Source organism: Strongylocentrotus purpuratus, unplaced genomic scaffold (assembly GCF_000002235.5).
Source record: "Strongylocentrotus purpuratus isolate Spur 01 unplaced genomic scaffold, Spur_5.0 spur5_scaffold_10, whole genome shotgun sequence".
Lineage (NCBI taxonomy): Eukaryota > Metazoa > Echinodermata > Echinoidea > Camarodonta > Strongylocentrotidae > Strongylocentrotus > Strongylocentrotus purpuratus.
The window spans coordinates 17,267,941-17,286,082 of NW_022145595.1; positions in this window are offsets into that span (position 1 = coordinate 17,267,941).

Genomic DNA, 18,142 nt, shown 5'->3' on the forward strand with positions numbered 1-18,142 from the left:
GTATTGTGATAAGTTCTATCATGTTATGAATTTTTCTCAGGTTAGTTTAATAAATGATAATGATAAATAATTTGATTATTTACATATTCTTCATTCAGGGATGTTCCTGATCCCAAATTCTTCTCTGATTCCGACAAAAAGACGAAGAAGTGGAATATAGGATTAAGCATCCCCAAAAGGAGCTATACTGCTACATGATATGACAACACCAAATATATGACCTTGACATCACTATACATACATGAAGTTTAACTAAGAAAGAAACTTATTAGGCTCATTTAGATTCCTGTATGACTTAAAACTATCAAAATTCTTACATTTTCAGCAATGGCGTAGCTACAGTGGCTGGGGCACGCCCTTTCGATTTTAGCACCAAAAAAAAGTTTAAAAAAAAAAAGACATGACTAGCAGATTTTATAGAGCCCTCTCTCACACTCTTCATCAAACCAATCGATTTGTTAATTCGTATTTCATTATACGGTGGAAGACTCCCCCCAATGATTCTGGAGCCCCCTTAATACCTGGTTCCATGCTACGCCACTGCTTATCATTATTCATGTTAATAAATAAAAAAATATCTAAATCCTCCACCAATCGATCAATCTTTACATTTCTTCCCCCCCCCTTTTTTTTTTGGTGATTGTTAATTTTGCGTATAGTTTCCAACGTAATATAACTTCATTGTATCCGTGTGTTTATCTTTTTTAAATTTTGCTTTATCACAATTAAGTCTTCATACCTGTTTTCCGTTGAATATTCTTTTCAATTTGCAATTTCTAAGAACCTGGATTTAGCTTGTTTCGGTTATCAAGGACTTCGTAATAATATTGGCTCTCATCAGTATGTGATCGAGGGCATGATGTATTGCGGACGGAAGTAGATTACATGAAGAGCTCTCACGCCCGTCTAGAAGAATTAAGGACTTAATTACGCCTGTAATTAAAGGTGTAATTTGTTTTGACATTAAAGAAACTTAAGTGCACTTGCACAACTGTACATGCAGATGAGGATGTATTAAGGCCATTTATATAATTATACCTCAGTTGAAAAATCAATATTTTCAAGATATAATTTCAAGATGTTTTATTTTCATTGAATTAAATATAAAAGACTAGTTACGATTCCATTTTTACATTTACTTATTTTACGATTTCCAGACTTAATGACCATGACAAGAAAACCAATTTAACAAGGATTTGAAGGAAAAAAACCCTACAAGGTTCTGAAATATACTTGTATTCGTATTGGAATGTATTTCTTAAAGACCATTTGTATTACTTGCGTTGCTAAACATGCTGAAACAAAATAAAGGCAAGACTTTAAGATAGGTTTAAACAATACACAAACATTTTAATTTTGTTATATTTTGTATCGTTGATTTCGGTGTCACAAAAAATAGACATAGGCGCGGATGGTGCTGCCAACATTTAGTAACTTAGAGAGTAGAAAAGCGATACAACCATGTTGATAGCCCTTAAAAGGACTATTTGTATTTATTTGTGCGTGTTGATTGAGAAGTCCTGAAGACGACTGAGAATCGATAATCATTTCTTCGTTAAAATGTGCCATGCAAACCTGTACTTTCAAACAATCTAAGGTAAGTAAACCACACTGTACCTTTAATGATCATCAATCAACTCTTGCAAGCTTCTCTCGAGCATCTGACACGAACAAAATATTAGTGAGAAGGGATACACCTATTGTTAAAAGTACATAGATCTCTCACGGTCACCTGTACTTAAACTAGATCATTCAAATCTTACTTACTAAGAAAGGCGATTTAACTATGGATCTACTCCATGATTTAACTCACTCATTATCACAAGCATTAATGTCATTGGCTAGTATTCAAAGAAGCAATGTAACTTATGAAGTCTCTGTTTAAACTGGGGTCGAGTTGAAAGTGTAAACCGGGGCTTAAAAGTGGGTCGAGTTATTCAATTTATGTATGGAACGTCAAGCGTTGATCTCTGAGTCCTGGGGAGAAAATCCCATAACTCTGAAAATGAATATATAAATTTGAATTGTCGTTTCATGACTGAATGAATTTGTACGGTTCATTCACTTTGTTGCAGAATAACCGAACGACGTTACATTGTATGTCTGTAAAATAATATTTTACTCGTTTTTTTCACTACTTGAGATCGAATATGTATTTCCCTTGCTGCAAATCAGCACAATTTTGCCTGGAGCGGAAATGGCTGTTCAACCCTGACAATTTTTAATATTTTTTCAACTTTTGTACCAAAATCAGTTTTTAAATACTTCTTAGAAGGGTGCAACCGTGCAGAGTTTAAAATGTTACATACCGCACCTTCATTGTACGGAATTATGAAACCGTTGCCCCTTTCAAACGCTTGTGGTGTCAGTTTATACAGAAACATATTATCGTAGGGTCAGAACGGCATATTGCATTGTTGTTTTAAGTAGATAATGCCCATACTTCTAGTATAAAACAACTTGAGAATTGTCTGACGAATGAAGTGGAAATAGAAATCCTGGGCTATAGCCAAGTATTTTAAATGACCCTGAAAAAAAAAAAAAAAAAGATGAGAAGAGATTGATCCGAGTCCATCATACACAAGTTTCTTGTTTGTTGATGTTGCTTTATTGTCAAATTTAATATCAAAACGGGTCGTCATAATTTCGCTGTAAATTGACCACAGGTGAAAATGTACTGACCTTTTCGTGGAATGGCATTAAATTAATGCGCGTATCGTCCAAAAAAAAATGATCTAATGACTTGATGAGTATCTCACAACCTTGCAGCAAAAAATGCCCGTCTCTTTTTCCTCAAGGCCCCCCTTCTCTCTGTTTGTGTGTCTGTCTCTGTCTGTTTGTCTGTCTCTCTTCTTTCTGCATTTGTTATTCAGGTATCCCTCCAAGTATTCCTTCCAATACACACTTCGCACCAGATGCGATTTCCACAGCTATAGACAGGGCTATCATCTTCAATGTCCCCTGGGAGCACATCGTCATAAAGATGCGGTATATAGTTATTGCTTATTAGTAGTAGTTATCAATGTAAACAATTACTTTTTGGAACATCTTTTATTTTTCTTAGGGACTGTATTATTTCATTAAAATGCATGACGCATGTAGTTACAATAAGTGAAAATAAGTGAAATAGAGAATATAGATAAGATCAACATAGTAAATACAAATTTAAAGTTCTTTGTATTTCAATTACAAATTATTCCTTATTTTTCGCACATTGTAAACGACAAAAGCACATGTAATATTTCGATCAAGTTGGTCATAATCATTTTTCTTTAAAACGCGTGGTAAACTTACTAGTTGGTGAGAACGGGATTTATAAGAGTGCACTGCTCAAATTGATTAAAATCAAGATGGCGACGATGAGGTCGCAGTGAGGAGGGTGGCCACTTTAAGGGGCCTCTGATGGGTGCAGCCCTGGTAAGCAAACCTTCATGATTATGAAAAATTAGCGAAAGTCACGGACGAGTCCGACATTTTGAAGTTGACCCAACACTTTTCTCGGGGCGAAGTATAGTGTGATGCCTCCAATTAGTCTAAAATATACAGCCGCAATGCCAACTCTAATTTACAACATCCTTGGTGATATCCCACTGTCTTATTCCTCTTATAATTCGGTGTGCCCCCAATATCTTCTCTCTCTCTTTCTCTCTCTCTCTCTCTCTCTCTCTCTCTCTCTCTGTCTCTCTCTCTCTGTCTCTCTCTGTCTGTCTCTCTCTCTCTCTCTCTATCTTTTCTAAATCCATACTCTCTCTCTCTCTCTCTTTCTTCCTTCATTCGATCTCTTCTAATTTCTTTTTCATTGACTCCCTCTCTGAATATCCAATTTTGTTTTCTCCCTTTCTCTCTCTCCCTATCTACCCTCTATCACTGTCTACTCTCTCCCCCCCCCCCCTCTCTCTCTCTACCCCCTTTCTCTCTCTATACCCCCCTCTCTCTCTCTCTCTCCTCTCTCTCTTCTCTCTTCCTCTCTCTCTCTCTCTCTCTCTCTCTCTCTCTCTCTCTCTCTCTCTCATGTATAATACACCCTTTTAATTTAGTCTTACCATCAGCATCATTGTATGTATCATTCCTAAATATCATCCATGTTGCAAACTTTATCTATATCTATGTCATCATCATCATCATCATCATCATCATCATCATCATCATCATCATCTTCAATCATCGCGCTCTTCCATATCATTGAAACCATCACATCATCATTTTCAGATTACTTTTCTCAATTGTCATTATACATGTATCACAATAAAAACACCCTTTTTCCTGTTCGGATGTGGCTGCATACCGCACCTCTCCCTCCCCACCCCCTCTCTGCCCGAGGGATGCGAAGACAAACCCGCCGTCATCGGGATATTCATCATTATTTCTTTGAACGAAAAATTAATAATCTTATTTTGATGTTAGAAGTTAGAAGTTAATAAAGGTATTGACCAGTTTTTGAAACGCCCCCCTCTCAAATTTAGTTTCTATCCTTACCATAACTCAAGCTTATCTTTAATAGATTTATCATATTTATGTCAGTTTATCGTTGAATCAGTCCATCCTCCTCCTCCTCCTCCTCCTGATCATCCTCATCACTATCGTCTTTATCATAATCATCATCATCCTCATCATCATAATACCATCAACATCGTCACCACCACCACTACTACCATTATCAGTTTTCGAATAACATTACATCACTAAGTATTCATATTCTTCTCAAGATTTTTTACAACATCTTCGGATGTGGCTGCATCCCACATCCCCGAGCGATGCGATGACAAACTCGCCGTCATCGGAATATCCTTCATAAATTCTCAGCAATCTTGACAGATAGTGTGTAGAAACATGAGTCCACACCCTAACACGGTTTACCTTACATAAAAGCAAAAAGAAAGACCCGACATTTACTCAGTAAACGTTACCCCTAAAGACACTCCCACTTAAGAGGCGCCAACCGATGCAGTCCTCTTTGTGGCGGCTAGGAAGACAGTCCTCAAAGTAAAGTTACCGTCTTTACAAACAAACTTAACACTTTTCGGGATTTTCGCAATCGTTATTGAATACGTAAAACGTGGGCGTATTGTACTAAGCGATTTATGATGAGCCTATGAACTGTTTAATATCTAAACAATGCGGTTTGAAAAACGTGTAAATGGCAGTGTCCCTCCTTCCGAACGTGCCAAACAGAGAGAGGGGAAACAGTTTGGTCTTATGATAATAATCTCGGAGGTACAGAAAAGCCAAGAGACGATACACCCATCTCTATCATTTCTCTGACGTTCTTTCTGTTTGTCTTTGTTTCTGTCGCCTCCTCCCCAACCTTTCTTTTTGTGCTGCATCTGCTCTTGTTTGTTTGTTTGCTTTTTGCTTCGATACATTTCATTGTCTGTCTCTACCAGTCTCTCTCTCTCTCTCTCTCTCTCTCTCTCTCTCTAATGCTGCCCCCTCTCAGGATCCTTCCGGTTTGTTTTTAATCGTTGTTTTATTTTTTACATTGTGCAAACTTTACTTCTCTGTTCCTCTCTCCATCGCCCTCTCCCAACATCAGCCCCCGTACCTCTCTTTTTCTTTTCCCTTTTCCCCCTCTCTCAATCTCCATCTCAATCTTAGTCGCTTTCACTTCTGTCCTTCTCACCATTTCTCTCTTTATCCCTCCCCCTTTTCTCTCTCTCTCTCTCTCTCTCCCTCTATCTCTCTCTCTCGCTCTCTCTCTCTCTCTCTCTCTCTCTCTCTCTCTCTCTCTCATTCTCCACTGTTTATTTCCTAAACTTCCGAGCGTGCGTCAAGGAGCAAACCACAGCGAAGATGAGCCGACAGGAATGCAGCCGACAGACGATTAACCCACAAAGAGGCGCGAAGGAAGTTTATTTTGAGGATTTTGGCGGAAATCAATCTCGCTCAGATTTTAGTCGGATACTTCAAACATTCGTTCTCGCCAGTCACTCACCCTCCCCCTCTCCCCCTCTCTCTCTTTCTATCTCTATCTATTCTCCTTCTCCTCTCCTGTTCTACTTTCTCGTATAGGACTATTTATTGTATTTAAACAAATTATTTTAAAAAGACCCAAAAACATTTAAGAAAAAAAAACTTACGCAATTTGGATGTGTTAATAAAATATATTGGTACAATAATGCGTTAATAACATCATTTCTAGTAATTATAATGAAATGACGATTAATATGTCCGTATTCATACTAAACCATTCTTAATTTATCATTTCCCTTGACAATCTATAGAGTCCTGTTCACTGTACTGGGGGTATCAGTTAACACTTTCAAAAATCGTAACTGTCCAGAATGTTCATTATACAGTTTTATCGCTCGTTATTTCTTCTTCAGGTGATTCGTCGAACGTCCCCAATCACACGTTTATAAGGCGTGTATGGCGGCCATCACAATTATTCAACTTCTGTTGAATGACATGCAGAGTATGGAGGAACATCTTGGGTCATTGGGGCGGGATGATACCGATGATACGGTGAAGTATACGTGCCTGAAAACATGCTTTCTTCAGTCACTTCCACGTGATATTTCACATTCATCATCTGTCCTCTGTTACCAATATCCACCTGATGGTTCAAACTGCATCCGTAATCTTACCGAATAGATAACGGACGTGGTTCCCTCCATGGTTTCTAACGGCAATCGTATGTGTTGGGTAATGCAGTTTCATTTCTATTTTATTTCATTTCATATCCCTCGTCGAAAAATTGTGAAATCTGAGGTTTATTTTTTGTCGCCTTATTATTCAATTTATATGTTTGTTTACTTTTTAAAATATATTTAATTATATTTGTATTTATTCATTCATTTTTATTTTTTGTTTACTTACATGTAGTTAGTTACTTACTTAGCTAATTGATTAGTTAGTTAGTAGTTAGATAGTTAGTTTTGCTTGTTTGGTGGATATTGCGATGTTTCTATTTGAACAAAGGCATATCTAGGTTTGGCGTCGTCACGAATGACTCTTGAAGAAAATGCTATTGAACGCAAAGTAAAGTTTGAAAATGCAAGCAGTGATGAAATATCACATAGAAAATCAGAAAGGTCTGTGATACCATAATACTTTTTAGGTGGAATTTCTCTGCCACTGTCAACTTCGAGAAGACCCTCAGATTTAATCTGCCTATTGAAAATTGAAATAATCCTCCTTAAATTGACTTACGAGGAAAAAACACTTTTGTAATGTGGACTTTCCTGATTGAATATCCACACGTTTTGGATATGAGTGTCCATAAGCGTGTTTGCTTTGATCAGTATGCAGATAAAATAATGAATTTTCCAAAACTCGTCTGGGAGATTGACTTGAATTTTGTGTGTGACTCAACGACGAGAAACCCTCAAGCATGATATTGATAAGCACATGCAGATGAACTGGAAAAGAACATGAAGGAAATAATTACGAGAGACGAGATATTGAAAAAAAAGAGAGAGTACAGTATTGTCTAGAAAGAGAGAAAGAGAGAGGGAGGGAGAGAGAGAAAGATAGAGAGAGAGAGAGAGAGAGATCATTAAACAAAGCAAAAAACAAATAGTGTACAAAACAAAACAAACAATTATACCTTGAAAATGTGTCTTGTAATACGTGCCTTACATAAATTTCCATGTACTCACTCGTAAAATGTGAATACGTTTAGTAACATTTCTGTTGTCACAAAAAAATTGTGTAATTAATACAAACATGTTAAATTTTTCGCTGATGTTAAAGATATTAAAATAGTCCATGGCAAGTAAATGAAATAAAGTAGTCGGTTAGGATTGTGTAAAGCACGTCGTTAACACGAGCACTATGGTGATCACCATAAGCAATGATCACACTCGAAACGCGTGAATAAAAGGCGAGAAATACAAATTCGCCAGGCTTTTAATGCCGTTAATTATGAGGTAATCTATCTGTAATGTGCTCCCTATGGTGTCGTAAAAGCATCAAAAGGTGAAAGTAAAACGTAAAAAGTGCCAGGTGAGGTTATTAATGGATTTAATGTCCCCTTTTGTTCACATTAAGAAGAAAGACCAAAAAGCATGATAAGAGAGATATTAAGAGGGAATGTAGAGGGAGAGAGAGAGAGAGAGAGAGATAGTTAGAGAGAGAGAGAGAGAGAGAGAGAGAGAGAAAGAGAGGGAGAGAGAGGGATGGAAAGAGAGAGGGAGAGAAAGAAGAAGAGAGTGAGAGAGAGAGAGAGAGAGAGAGCGAGAGAGAGAAAAAAAAGAGGGGATATAGGGATGAGTTGGAATGATAAGGGCGGATCCCACTTTGTCCAATAGGAGAGTCGGACCAGAATTAAACAAATCTTTGACAAGCAAGCAGGTGTGGAAGAAGGGAGGGGGAAGGGGGGGGGGGGGGTCTCAGCTTTGTCCACACGTATAAACTTCTTACCAGGACTTGCAGAAGCTTTATCCGGACATATTGGGCGTATTCGCGGATAGCGACAGTCCCAATGAAATGAAAATAGAGATAATTATGATAGCATGTCTCTGGTGAAATTAGAGGTTGAAAATACAAGGGATAGATAGAGAGAGAATGAGAGAGAGAGAGAGAGAGAGAGAGAGAGAGAGAGAGAGAAAAGAGAGAGAGAGAGAGAAAAGAGAGAGAGAAAATTAAGAGATATATTGATCATTATTTCAAATAAACGGATAGATACTAGACAAAATATGATATCCTACATATTAATGTATACTGATTAGTGCTCCTATATAGCGCGTATCCTACGAACCTTCCCGTCCCTCATTTGGCATATTTGGCTCTCACCCATAACTTCTATTTTCTACTAGATGGTGTTGTGTCTACACGAAGCACACTCGAGAGGCCCTTCACTAAATATCTATTAGGGAATTGCCGGTGAAAGTACACGTAATCCTCTTACGGGAACAAATTTGAAGTCACTTGATAAAAAGGGAATTGCGGTGTACCCCCTATTCTACAAACAAGTTAGACCATATCCGAATTAGTTTGTTTGCGACGTGTTTACTTCGGAGGGTACAAAGGGGAAGCGTGTAAACAGAAGCGGATTAGACATCTCATTTCGTTTGATATTCCTTTCTTATAACACTTTTTTTTAAATGGGTATATCAGTTTTAAGAGTGTTTGTTTCCTGTGTACTATACCAAACAGGAAGCCTGAAACAGACAACAAAATGTGGACAAAAGGAAATCAGACGTCCTTGGTGTTTTACGATGATACACTTCAAATAAAGTACTTTAAGTATTCCAAGTTCTTCTAATCCCCCTTTTCACACCTTTTCGTCGTTTTAGTATTACTGTACCCTCCTTTCTATTCCTCTTGTTCTTCTTTTGTCATTCTCTTCCTCTCCTTACCCCTCCTCCTGCTTCTATTTCTTCTTCTTCTTCTCTTCCTCTTCTCCTTCTTTATATAAGAATCACTTAATCTGTGTAGTCTGTTACTTTTCTTGTAATGATCATCTTTTGAATATTCTTTAAACTTTGTCTTTTCCCCCAAGTTGAATTGCTGCACATAACCAGATATCATTCATTTCCCTATAACTTATCATTCAGAAGAAAAACCGTGACGCCGGATTTCAGTTTATCCACATTTGTTTCTTTATCTATTTATCAATTAATAGGTAAGCAAATCAGTTTGTTTCAAATATGCAGGGCAGGTACCCCATTGGAATAGGCCAAAATCCTTTTTACCCCTCTTTTATAAAATTATTGTGAGAATAGGTTTATTATTGATAAAAACAGTTTATATCTTCTCAGAACTGTATTGATCAATCTCTATGATTTAAAAAAAAATTGATTGGTACATTTCTAAGAACATATAAACTTTATCTATCAAGAGTAAATCATAATTCTCACAAGTCATAATTCATGAAAAATGGGGAAAATTATTCCAACTCGACGGGGCAACAGCGTACATTCGTTAGTGGTGCTCATGGTTCACACGTGCAATTGTCATCAACACCATTTGAATCAGTATCGGTCATATTCTTAATCCACACTTTATGACTAAAGTATCCTAAATCCCACACCTACTCACCCCTATTTCAACACGTGACTACCCCCTTCATCATACGTTATCAAGTTGGTCATCACCAATTTCAAGGTTTCCCCGTCTCGGTGCGTGAATCATTCCACCATCAAATTGCGTGGGCACTCCCAGACAATATACCAGAAAACAAGCTCTCTATCGACCCCCAGAAGTAAGAATTGATTAACAACCCAACACATAAACTATATTCACCACCTTCAAACTTACTCAAGGAGAAGGCGCTGTTTCTCTTTTTCCTTTTCCGATCCATGCAACGCGCCTTCCTGTGGCGCAAAGCCATTGTTTATTCTACGCTGAAAAGCAAATCGCCAACAACACATTACGACTATTTGTAGCAATCGAGGAATGCCCTCTGCGATGACTCATAAAAACATGACGAACTGCCCAGGATCGCCCGGTCCAAATAGAAAAAGTGTGGAAGAAAAAGAGTAACGGACATTTGCTTTGAGGTAGAGATAATGATAATTAGGGTAACGAATGTCAATCATCATTGGTTTAAAACTCTCCTTTTTTCTGTGGGTTATTTTTGTGTCTCCTCCGCACCCCACCAATGAAAGTTTCCCAGAATTTGATGCCATCGCCGTTTCCGTTTGATTATCGTACGGAGCGTCCTCTACTAAAACATTTCAACCCAAACTTCTGTTTCATATTGGCTCAATAATATCAATTTGTACTTCTCCTATCGTGTTGAAAACAAGTTTTAATAAGACACGTGCTTTGAAAAAGTTCCTTGACCGACTATGTCTGTTATCACTTATCCCTGGTGTAACCATTTTCATTATAAACTAAACCAATCACGAGGTCTCTCTTTGTGCTTCTAACAAGAAGTCGCATAAAGCGTTTGCAATTTTCGGGGAAACTTTTGAAACAAACTAATTTCTACTCGACAAGTTCAAATGGATTCACTTCTCTTCATGGATCATTTGAAACAATGGAACAGAGTATTACGTACACGAGTAACGAGATACATTACATAATCTAAGACCATTAAAGACTGATATATCGACTGATTTTGCTTTCACTAGTCGAGTTTGGTGTTGAATCACAAAAATATCTCAGAAGTTTGATTTCGGAAAAAGAAAGGAAATACTAAGAAAAAAGAAGTATATAATGATCATTCGGAACATAGGTTTTTCTTTAAAGTTGTTTGTCATTGACAATATTTAAACATAACTATAGAAAAATAAATAGATTGAATATACCCAAGGTCAGTACAACCAAGGGAAAGTTTTCAGTTTCATAATTATGTGGGCAGTTCTTTATGGATGATGATTTCACAATTACAGTACGGACAAAGTCATTCACACTTCGCTTTAGGAAAGCACTGATGAGTACCTTTAAAATTAGTACAATATAATAAACTGATGGATATATGATATTTAACTTTTTCATCCATTTATACAGGTGTATTATAGTTTTTATTGTAATGAGTTTCAATACATGCAAAATCTAAAAATGTGTTTGTTTATTTTATCCACCCAAACAGTAATTTTCATATGTTCGAAGGTACCGGGCTCGATTAGCAGTCATGCTACATGTATTTTATGATTCTTTTCATCCTTTTATGCCATTGTATAGAACTGTTTATGCCTATTGTCATGTGTTTATTATTGGATAATAAATTTCAAGTTCAAGTTCAGGCTCTTACTGTAAGAGGCTCTTTGCTTTATCACTTTGCTTTTGATTTATTTACTCAGTATGATATTACGATTACTTCAGGGATTTGATGAAAATGCCCGGGGGGGGGGGCAGTAAAACAAAAATAAAAAACCGATTACAATGATTTTGGGACGATGATCACAAAAATTAAATACAAATATTTCTTCAAACATGGATTTACAAATAGGTTTCCATAAACATGATGACTAGTGAGATAACGTTAATTCAGTGCAGGATTAAACAAGAAATGTATTTTTAGCTACCGTGGTCCTTTATGGTAAGTCAGTTGGACAACAAAATAACACGATGGGAACAATAGCTAATTCCTCAGCTAAATTTTCTCAAAGTGACTCATTTGTTTACATGAATTCTATCATTTTCAACAATAGGAACGTGAGAAACGGAGAGTGATACACCAAGATACTGCAAAGTGCATTTGCAGAACAAAATAACATGGTGTGCACTGCAAGGTTTTGGAGTCATTAAAATCGTAATAAATTTGACCGAGTCTTGGTAAAGTAACAAGCACTGTACACAGAAAGCTATATATGGGACAACACACATTAGCGCTTAGAGACTTCGGTGGTAAGCGCTTTATAAGTAACGTTTTTATTATTATTATTATTATGGTGTCGGGGCTAGTACTACCTTGCTTTCCTTGTCTTTTTATGCTCATTACTCAGCCAGGATACATTTTCTTCCAAAATTGTTTGGCACATGTCATTTATTTGTAATCTTGAACATTCAGTGTAAGTTTCGTTTGATTCTGTGAGAATTATTTTTTTTTTTTTTTACCAGAACTCAAGTTTATCTTTAACTTGCTATACCCCGTTCCCAATACGTCCAAACCCATTCTAACTAGTTCGCAACTTGTTCTAACAAGTTTGCATTCCGAGTTATGAAAGTCATGAAAGTCATGAAAGAGGAGGCGTGATGGCTCAGTGGTAGAGCAGTGGTCTCGTACTGGGGGGTCCCGGTTTCGAAACCAAGTTGATGCGCTAGTGCCCTTTGGTGAGGGGTTAATCATCATTACCAAGTCCCTCAGAGGTCACTTAAAGTCGTCGGTCCCCTGGTTGCTGACTTACTTACAAGCACACAAACAAACTTACAAACAATCAAAAAGCAAAACAAGGAAAGGGTTGGATGAGTTAGTATGACTCTCACCAATTATATAACCAATAGACCAGTAGACAAGGTAACATGGTTTCATAATCGAGTGGGAAACAGACAGGAAAACAAAACAGGTAGGCCTATAACCTCTTATCAAATCAATGTCAGGAAATAATCGGATAATTGTAAACCAGAAAAGTCCTATCCGTGACCGCACTATCATTTTCCTTATAACACTTTGGTGATTCAGAAACACTTATACTACCAATGGCAATGGCGCAGCAAATAGATCACCTTTCATTATTTACGTTTAACCCCCCCCCCCCCTTCTGCCCATTCGTTGTGTATGGCATAGATTGTCAAGAACTCAGTTCAAGACATACCTATTTCAGATTGCTTACGATAAGTCACTGCTTTTTTTTTTGTCTTTCCCAGTGGACCCAGTTAGAATAATGAACAGACATTTTGGTAGTCTTTCAGTCTCATCAGCGCCTTTGATTAGGCAACTAGATATTGGCGCTTTATAAATTCCTGGATTGGATTGGATTGTCTATTAAGGCTGTAAACGCAATTGGCAGTACATATATTAGTTTCTACATCACCTCCATGCATGCCAACAGATCAAAAAGACTTAATCTCGCTGCCCGATGCCCCCGGAAAGAAAAAAATAATTGTCTTTTTCTTGATTATTTTAAATTTGTAGTGGAGTAGTAGTACTAAAGTATGCAGGAATTCCTTTACGGAGTGGGGTATAATGTACTTGTATCAATGAGCATGTCCCATATTCTGCTGTAGGCCCAACGCTAGTCGAGTGAATTTGATAACAGAGCTATCATTATCAATTTTTTTTCTTTGGGGGGGGGGGGTGGGAAGCTCGAATTTTCAATGTTTTACCTTGTGAAACGGGAAAGTCAGAGGAAACTTATCAAAGAATGAATTTAACAAAAAGTAAGACGAATGAATATACCAATGAAAGGAAAGCATAGGCAGCAAGTGAAGACGGCAAATTGATTTTTCCCGCCAACTGACAGGTGCAACAAAAGCTAGAAAGAGGAGGCCATTGAAAATCATTATGTCGCAACCTTTCACCTAATTGTTCATGTACTGCATGTACTAACGAGTTACATATAGTCCTGCATGTACCGACCTGCTTGTCAGGTATCCTTTTCATTCCATTCAGAGACAAGTTTGCATAGCTAATTTGTTCTTGTCTCTTTCGCTGTTAACAACTCTCCTTTGCTCATTTACAAATTCCGCCAGGAATTATCTTTAGTTCCATCAGCGCTGTCCATACACCTCAATTACATTACATGTCTCCTCACTCTCCTATTCAACACAATTACAAAGGCGTCGTTATCGATAGGAATTATCAGTCTTGGATTAGCCGGCGAAAAGGTGATACGCGAAATTCTTGTCTAATTTATATCTTTCATCTCGCAGACGAAAGGAATTCACCCTAAATGGATCCCAGCTGAAACACGAAATGGCTGAGGGGTCTAATCCCAAAATCAGGAGCGAAGGTAAAGAATGACAAATAAGTGAGATCCTTGGAAAATAAAGCTGGGATCTTAGTCATTATAATGCGATGAATCAATACGCTAGACGGCAAACATGTCGGCGAATTTTGTTCTTAATTATGATTAAGTCGTTTGGTGTGTAATTCGTCCCCGGGATTGAATAATCTTACGTGGAATTTAGACCACGTTCCCTTGAATTGTGATACTGTACCGACCTACATAATGTATGATGCATTGGGAAATTAGAGCTTGTGAGAACGCTCTCTTACAAAATTCAAACCAAATTATATATTTGTCCTGCCTATTGCAAGTGAGCCAAAAAATGGTTGTCGACAGTGGCGTAGTCCAGGGGCACAAGTATGGGCACATATGCCTATCACCCAATTAAATGGCGACAAATTGAAAGATAGAGAGAGAGAGGGAGAGTAGTGGGGGTTCAATATCATAGAGGGTGATAACATCCCTTACACATGCGCCCTTAACCCCTCAGTCATCGAATTTCATCAACCTTTAGTAATTTTGGTAACCCCCCCCCCAACAAAATTTTTAAACAATGATTCGATGCCCCCCCTTAAATGGCAGGACCCATGTTGCATAAATTGTGTTCACTTCGGTTGCCCCGACAGTTAAAATCAACATGTAGATCTTCATTACTACTTTTATGATATTTAAAATAGGTTTGTAATATGTACAGTGCAAACAGCCGTTGGAAAGAGGGGGGAGCTGCATACAGTAGCATCAGGAATAAAATTCCACTTTGAAAGGGTTTTGACACATTTTTGACTTAGTAATCCTTTTTTTTTTAATTGACCGACTGTCACAAATGCAATAGCGAAGGCGCCAACTCTTAAAAATATAGACTGCCCTGGTACGATCTCCTGCGGTGACCAATCACAGTGCACTTCTTGCAAATGTCCTTGCAAGAACCACGAAATCTTTCATTTTCATTATGTCCTTGGTTTAAAATAAAATTATATAAACACGGAATCAATCAGAGTTCGAACTAAAACCCTGTCTCATAAAAGCTCATGACACCCGAATATGCTACGGCGGCACAAGTTGAAATACCGAGAATCCTTTTAAGACGTTTCAACGATTGTTCATGATTCCTAAAATGGGTCTATCCGAGCAAGAATAATTCAATAATTCATTTAATCAGGGGATTACATGCCCACGAATTTGTTTATAATTACAGCATGTTGCTTGTAGATGTAAGCTCCATGATGATAATACTCATTAATGGGAGCTTCTGAACCATTTAACAAGTTTGGGGATTTTATACACTTTAGTGTTTGGGAACATTACGAATTTAGTAATTTTGTAAAGATTACAGAGCTAAGTTGCATCATCGTAATAAAGTACAAATTGCAGTACATCTGTAAGACGCTTTACGATGTAATTAAAGTAATCATTAAATTGCTTTATGGAACTTTTATCCTCAGCTGGTGATACCATCTACAAACTATTTACGACTTTCGCTTCTTAAGAATGGTATTTAGGCTGTAATAACATGTTATTAATTATATTAGAGCCGCTGTTGTGTTCAACGCACGATAATTAGACTCATAACAAAATAGATTGATTGCAAATACTTTAGAGAAATAAACGCAAGGGCAATTCAATGCCCTGTTGCATGGCCCATCGAAATCATGTCGGATTACGTAATAATGTAATGTTTGCGCATTTCAATAAGTGCCGCACCAGGCTATTGGAATTTCCCTAGGTTGATTTCTCGAAAGACTTCGCGATCGTGTTAATGTTTCATACGTTGATAAATGCTCTTGAAAAATCGCGATCCTATTTTCATACTTACAGGTGTTTACATAAATATAGAACTAATGTGAATGAAATAATCTCCTAGGTATGTCGGAGAGGCACACATTGGGAATTAAGTTGAGAACTTTATTCAAATGATTGGAAAGATATGAAATTTTACATTAAAAGGCCAACTGTTTTCCCCAGAGTGATTTTACCTTTACAATTTTAATTTCTTGATGTGCCCTAATACTTACAAACCTAATCAGCCTCACTATATACATTGTATCACGAATTATATAATTCCGATTACATCCAACAAGTAACTAGAAGGCCTATACACCCGTAAATAACAATAGTTGGTTTTGTGATACCTGGATTTTTGTCATTCGTAGGTTTTCTTTCTAAAAAAAACATATAAAGGCTAAAAGAAAGCAAGTCTTAGTGTCACAGAAGATTCGTAATGCTCCGTTGAACAAGCATGAGAAGACTAAAAACGCAAACTTCACACAATGCAAACGAAGGTAAACTTACCTTTTTACAAAACGATGGGCTTTGAATAGGACAAATTCGCAGTACAATGCTGTACTGTTCTTGGGACTTGTGAGACAATATGTTCTTGAGTTGTTCAGCCCTTAACGTCATTTTACCCTTTGTTGGCCAATTGTTTCAGGAACAATTCAACTGAACTTTAAATAAGTTGGGAATGAAAGAGCTTTTATTTATTTAAAGATTCTTGAAAGGACTGAACAAAAGGGGGGAATGTAAGAAGGGGGGATATTTATTTGTTGTTATCTTTATCAAAAGGTAGTGGAATTTGTTTGACACAGTTCATTCCTTTATACGGACATCATTAAGTTGAAGAAGGAATTGTTGTTCTTAAAATAAATTAAAAGAATATAACGGTTGTATTCTTCTTAGTCGCTTTACAATAAAGATTCTAAGTCGGTTTAAAAGAAAGATGTATACCTATTTAAGACAAATGAAATCTTTGATGCAGGGTACAGATTCTCTTGTTTATTGTGCATAATGAATTCAACGTTAACAGCACAAAGATATTGGAGGCAGTTTGTGCCATGTTCCTACTTTAAAACCATCTAATTTTGTTAGCTGATTATCTAAAATAGAATGCAATTTCGAAAAAGAAGACAATAAAGAAGAAGAATATCCCGTGCCTTAGAAGAATGCGAGAATAAATACAATTGAAAAAAGGAAAAATATCTCTTTTCTCTCATCGACATAAAATAGAAGAATAAGTTTCCAAACAAACGTTCCCTTTATATTCATGGGTATTGTTTGACATAAAGGAGCTTCGTTTCAGAAGGTTTAAGAAAAGAAAAAGGTATACACCTCTTCATGAAATAAGAATGTAGATGAGCATGCTAATAACACATGGAATCTTATGCAGAATACTGTCACTTTTGTAATGCGAATGGAAGCAACTATAATTATACGGCCCTGCTAGGCTACCCATTTCGGTGCTCACAGCATTCCCGGACTGATTGATAACAATAATACATTTTAAACAACGCACTTTCAATTAAAGAACTAATAGATCAATAACTTTTAAAGTTTTGATTGTTCTATGTATCAGTGAATATGATTTTTCTTTCATAAAATCAAAGCTCTTATGACGTAAATGTTCAGATATATTTCGTTGCATCATGCGTTACAACCCCACATGTCATATTTTCTGTTTTTCCATTCCATGTCATCCTCTTTACTCTGTCCTTGCGTACTAAACATTTCCACTGTTTGGTCTTTATTCTCAGTATTTCGGGTATCCATGTCCTGTTTTCAAAATAATATTGTCACGGGTTGCAGAAGACAAAGAAAAAATACAAAACCATTCATAAAATATTGGAATATATTTATTTTCACCTACCCCAGGTTAGCAAACCTAAATACTTGGTAAAAGTTTTGCGGTTTTTAACAGCACTGAAACAGGGCCTTGATTTGTATGTATGCATACTACTTTTCATACTGTATTTCATATCTCTTTACCGAATATATCTTCTTGATACGTAAACATAAAGTTTGTTAACCGGGATGGCAGGATTAAATGATTTAGTACCTATTTTCTCTCATATCGCCCCCATATTTCCTCT